This window comes from Phacochoerus africanus, chromosome 1 (genome assembly GCF_016906955.1).
Source record: "Phacochoerus africanus isolate WHEZ1 chromosome 1, ROS_Pafr_v1, whole genome shotgun sequence".
In the NCBI taxonomy this organism is placed as follows: Eukaryota; Metazoa; Chordata; class Mammalia; order Artiodactyla; family Suidae; genus Phacochoerus; species Phacochoerus africanus.
This window is the reverse complement of record NC_062544.1, coordinates 278,033,181-278,039,580: the sequence shown is the minus strand read 5'-3', so window position 1 is coordinate 278,039,580 and position 6,400 is coordinate 278,033,181.

Sequence of the window (6,400 nt, the reverse complement as noted above, 5' to 3'; positions counted from 1 at the left end):
GGGGGATTCCTCTAACAAGCAGTAGGATTGTGCTATGGGCACAACCTCTCCCAACTCTGTTGAGCTCAATTCTGGACCACTGAGGCCAAAGATACTCTTTCAATAATCTCACCGGGATGCTGTGAGGATGGAGGCTTCTCAGGGCATTAGCAGGGTACTTACGGCTTGCTGGAGGTTTCATTAAAACTTGTTGCTGAATTAGCGATCTTGACTCTGATCTTGTTAAGGCCGCTCTGGAGGCTATAAGGTCAGTGGGAAGATTAGGGTTAGGCCAGAACAAGGGAGCTTGGTGGTGGGTGATCCGAGGTGAAGAGAACTGTGTAGGTCTGAGATTAAAAAAGAGAGAGAGAGAAGCAAGTGGGCAGTCACAAAAAGTGGAAATTAAGTAGTGTGCCTACCAGTGTCAGCCCATCAAAATAATCCACAGCTTGCCATCAGCAGGTGTGGTCCAGATGGAGGCTGAAGAGGCTCCTTCCTTCCCATTGCTTGAAAGCAAGAAGGCAGAGGTGAGCAGGAGACATCCAAGGAGGTGAAACCCCATCCAGATCCTCCAAGGCAAGTTGGTGATCCCATAAGAAGCCTGGGAAGCTACGACGGTGATGGATTCCAGGGGACTTGGTGGGTGACCAAGTGATGGAAACGGGGAGCGGGGAGGGTCTACAGAACCCACTTATCCAATCCGTCTCATGTCTCAACTCTAAGACTCCCAACAGGAGGTCATTAGACTGTCATGCAGTGCATACTGGGCCCTGGTTGCTGAGTCACCTGTAGCTGATGCAACAGCATCCTATTCAAGTTTGGGGCTGCTGCTGGTGATTGTAAGGATTTGCCATGGTACCTTTCATTTTGACAGAAAAAAGGCCTGCCTCCTTTTAAACATATCACAAAATTTATTTGTCTTTATATATGTTCAGGCAGCAATTTTACAATAGAAGTGTAATTCTTCTGGAATGTATCAAAAATAACCTCTGAAAACTGTTACTCAACTCCTAAAAGCCTTGTCTATGTATTGGATTGCGAAGCCAGGTTCCCGTTAGCCAAGCCCAGAAAAATCAAATTCTTTGGTTGTCTTTCTGTCCACCTTTCTTCCTGAAACTTCCTGGATTCTTTAGAAATATTTTGTCAGAAAACAGATGCTCAGTGCTTTATAGCAACTAAGTGGTTGACTTCTGTAGATTTTGTTATCATGCATTTTTTTTGTTTGTTTTTGTTTTAGGGCTGCACCTGCAGCATGTGGAAGTTCCCAAGCTAGGGGTTGAATTGGAGCTTTAGCTGCCATCTATGCCACAGCCATAGCAACACTGGAACCCAGCCATATCTGTGACCTATGCCACAGCTTGTGGCAACACCAGATCCTTAACGCACAGAGGCCAGGGATCAAACCCAAATCCTCATGGATACTAGTCGGGTTCTTAACTTGCTAAACCACAATGGGAACTCCCTGTTATCACGCATTTTATCTGAGGATGAATCGCACTTACCACTTACACTTGGAACCAGACAGTCTCAGCTATACCTCCCACTTTACAGCCAATGGTGCAGTATGACTTTCTTGTGGCTACTGTAACAAATTACTACACTCTTGGTGGATTAAACCAACAGAAACTTATTCTCTCCCAGTCCTGGAGGTGTGAAGTGCAATATCAGTTCCACTGAGCCAAAATCAAGGTGTCAGGAGGGCCATGCTCCCTCCACAGGCTCTAAGGGAGAATCAATTCCTGGCCTCTGGTGACTGCTGGTGGCTGCTGGCATTCCTTGGCTTGTGGTCACATCACTCCAATCTCTGCTTCTGTGGCCACATGACTTTTTCCTCTTCTGTGTCAAATCTTCCCTCTGCCTCTCTCTTATAAGGACACCTGTGATTGCATTTAGGGCCTGTCCAGGTAATCCAGAATCATCTCATCGTCACAAAATCCTTTCCCACCTGCAAAGATTCTTTCATCATGGAGGGTAACCGTCCCAGATACCAAGGATTCAGACCCTGATACCTTTGGGGACCATTATGTAGCTGAACCTAGGTTCTGGCTACCCCACAGCATACAGAGTTCCTGGGCCGGGAACTGAGATGCAGTCATGACCTAAACTGCAGCTACAGCAACACCGGATCCTTAACCCACTGTGTGGGGCCAGGGATTGAATCTACAACCCAGTGCTCCCAAGATGCCACTGATCCCATTGTGCCACAGCGGGAACTCCTGAACCTCAGTTCTAAAGAAGGTCTTTTATCTGCCAACCTGAAATATTGCATTTCTCATTGGCAATTAAGCTGGGGCAGTGGCTCTCACTGTGTGCAACTTTTGTGTGGTCTTTTTTACTACCTGTTTTCCATTGTTTTAGAATTTAAGTTCCCTGAGAGCAACCAGTAGGACTCCGGCCTCCTTGGTGACTTCAGTGCCCTGGCATCGTGCAGGTCCATATGTTGGTGGCCTGGGTTTGGGGAAGTGAGTGTGTTTTGTCGCCACCTCATATTTCTCCTGCATGTGCCCAGAGCTCTGTAGTGACAAGAACTAACAGCTACACATGCTTAACTCACTTACTCCTCACAGCAGCCTGTGATGGGTACTACCATTCTCTCCACGGCTCAGAAGGGTGAACAGAGAGATCTGTAACTGGCTCCAGGGCAGAGGAGCTGAGGTTCAAGTCCAGGGTTCCGGGTGAGAGCTGTGATTCACACAGCCTCTCCCCTGTCAGCCAGCTCAGTTCATCCTCATAACCAGCCCTCAGGGAGGTTCTGCCACTCCCCCATTTGACAGATGAGGAAACTGAGATGTTGAGTAGTTACTTGGGCCAGTTAGATTCTAGAGCCCATGCGCCCAGCCCCATGCTAGGTTTGGTTATCAAAGCCTGGCTCCTTCTTTATCATTCCTACAGTTCACAGGGCTCAGCTTGGACATCAGGTGGACATCAGCCAGCAAAGGAGCCGCCTCCAACTGGGACACCACAACAAAATGTATTTCAGCACAAAATAGAGATAGAGGCAGGTCCCTTTTAAAGACATGTTATTTTGCAGTAGATAAAAGGGAGGGGGGAGATTCCTGTTGTGGCTCCGTGGTAATGAACCTGACTCGTATCCATAAGGATGTGGGTTTGACTCCTGGCCCCACTCAGTGGGTTAAGGATCCAGTGTTGCCCAAGCTGTGGTGTAGGTTGCAGACATGGCTCAGATCTGGTGTTGAAGCGGCTGTGGTGTAGGCGAGCAGCTGCATCTCCAATTCAACCGCTAGCCTGGGAACTTCCATATGCCACAGGTGTGGCCCTAAAAAGGGGGTGGGTTCAGATTTTCAGAGGCACAACATAGACCAACAGGAGCTATTTTTGTTTAAAAGCTCTCCTTCCTTCTGGTCCTTGCCACACCAGCAACCACATCCCTGCTTCCTCCCCATGGACCAGGGTGCTGCCCAGGAGGTCGGGCATTGGAAAATGGCACTGCCCTGGAACAAGCTCAGAGGCAAATTGGCAAATGGAGCCAGGTGCCCACTGTCTCTGGCCTCGACCACTCAAGGAAGATCAAGCCTCAACTGAGCTGATGGAGCAGCCCCTGGCCAATCGGGGGACTGAGTTTCCCCACACCCCCACCCCTAGGCCGTACACACTCCTACCTCTAGTGACCATTTTACATGTATAGGACAATTTTACACACTCGACCTCATTCAGTTTATTTATTTATTTGTTTTTGTCTTTTAAGAGCCGCATCTGCAGCATGTGGAAGTTCCCAGGCTAGGGGTGGAATCAGAGCTGCAGCTGCTGGCCTACACCACAACCACAGCAATGCCAGATTCAAACCACATCTGTGACCTGCACTACAGCTCAGGGCAATGCTCGATCCTTAACCCATTGAGCGAGGCCAGGGATCGAACCCAAGTCCTCATGGATACTAGTTGGGTATCCACAGCAGGAACTCCCCTCATTCAGTTTCGATAACCACCTGTACGTAGGCAGGGCAGGAATTCTTAAGCTCATTTTACAAAAGAAGACAAGGCCAGATGGTGACAGACTCACCTAGAGGCATGTCCACCTGTAGTGACAGGAGGGTCAGGACTAGACCATATCTTTCTACCAGGAAGCCCTCACACCCCTTTCTGGCTGGTTCTATGGGTCAGTTAGGATTAGGTCAGGCTATGGGTAGTGGGGACCTAACCCCAGAGGTTTAAACAAAATAGATGGCACCCTCCACATCTCCCTCCAAAACAAGTGCTGAGGTGGCAGTTCAGGGCTAATACCCATGATCATGAACTTGGGTCTTATCTTTTCACTCTACTGTCCTAGACTTGGTTCCATCCTCAAAGTCACCTCATTGGTCAAAATGGCTGCTGAGCGAGCCATTGCATTAACATTCCAGGCAGTCAAGAAGGAAAAAAGGAGGAAAAGGGGATTGATAGGTGCCCAGGAGGCTGGAGACAGAACCACCCCCGCCAAATATGGCTGTTCACCTGGGAGACCTGCTGTTGACATGGGTACAGCTGGCACAAGATCTACATCCTCTCTAGAATGTGGAGGCTCATATGGGGCAGGAAGAAATAATGGCCTGAGGGGAAAAAAACTGCCTGCATAGACTAAACTCCTACAAGGATTAACGGCCCTCTGTCATGGGACCCGACCCCCTACCCCTTCTTTGACTTTCCCCTCCTCCTTCTTTATTGTTGCTGCCACAAGTTCCCGCCATGATCTCCAGCCACAGATCCTTTATAAGCCTAGCATCTCCTCACAGTCACTGCTGGCACCATCGTGAGCTCAGCCCATCCCCTCTGATGCCTTCATCAATTTCTCTTGCTTTGCCAACTTGCCTTTATGCATTCCTCCCTTGGCAAAGCTAACAGGGGTCATCCCTTCCCTTTTAAGGGATATTCCAGGAAGTCTCAATACTTCCACTTAAATCTCATGGGCCAGACTCAGTGGCAAGGGAATCTGGGAAAGGTAGTCTTTTATTTTGGGTGGCGATGTGGCGAGTGGAAAATCCCTACTCCCCTTCCTTTTGCTGCTACTCTTCATTGATTCACCAAACATTCGAGTACCTTCTTTGTGCCTGGAATGTATGTCTGGAACAGGGGCCCAGAGAAATTAAGCTCAGGCTCTTGAGGTGGTCAGGCTGGTGGTCGGAGAACTTCTCGGTCAGTGAGATGTTGGATGTGGGGGGAGTGAGGGCTTGGAGTCCAGGGCCTGGTGCCAGGAGACGTGGGCAGAGTGGCAGGAAGACGTGAAACTGGAGCTGAGGCTGCCAGTGTCTCTGTCCCTACTTTGAGGAGCGCAGTACACAGCAAATTTGGGAGGACTTCTTTTACAGTTCTCAAATAATCAGCTCTCTGTGTTTTCAGGTGAAATCCCTCCAAATTTAATTCAATGGGGCTAATCAAGAATCTTAGAAAAATACAATCAATACATTTGAGTGTCCAAAACATCTGGAAGCATAAGAAAGATACTGAGCCATGGAGCTCCCGTTGTGGCTTAGTGGGTTAAGAACCCAACTGGTATCCGTGAGGATGTGGGTTCCATTCCCGGCCTTGTTCAGTGGCTGAAGGATCTAGTGTTGGCACGAGCTGCGGTGTAGGTCACAGATGCAGCTCACATCTGGCATTGCTGTGTCTGTGCTGTAAGCCGGCAGCTGCAGCTCTGATTTGACTCCTAGCCTGGGAACTTCCATATGCTGCAGATGCAGCCCTAAAAAAAAAAAGAAAAATATCGAGCCAATTATTTGAAAACTAACGAGTAATTTGTAACTAACATATTGCTCAGGCATAGATTTGTTTTCTGTCTTTGCAGGACACTCCCCTCAGCACACACACACACACACACACACACTCAAGCTCAAAATAAGAATGCATTGTTTCTGCTTCCTCACGTCCTCTCCAGCCCCACAACCTGGCCTCTGTCCTCACTGTGTTGTCTTAAAGACTGGATGACCCACAACTTCAAAGAACAAGCATGCGTGCCCTCCCTGTCCTTGCACACAAGTGAAGAGTACAGATCCAGAGCTGAAGTTCGAGATTCACAACCTGTCCCTGCCTCCTGCCAGCTGGGGGACCTTGGACAGAGAGATTAAGCTCTCTGTGCCTAGGCTTCCTTATCTGTGAGAAGGGGATTGTGCCAACTGTGGGAGGTAATAGTTGAAAAGCAGGAGGAAGAGAAAGTGCTGAATAAGGATTCAAGGCTATATTCTCTCTCCTGCTCCTTATTCTACTGCCCGGATGCTCTTTCCCGGCCGGGTCTCCCGCTCATCTCCTTCTGCCCATCGTTTGAAGCGCAAAAGAAGGTTCAGGGACCACCTCATTGGAATCCTCTGTGGGTGTTCAAATCACAGACTCCTGGTCTCTCTGGTACAGGTTCTGATGTGGCAGATCTGGAGTTCAGCCCCTGACGTCTGTAGTTTGTTTTGTTGTTGTTGTTTTTGCTTTTTAGGGCCATA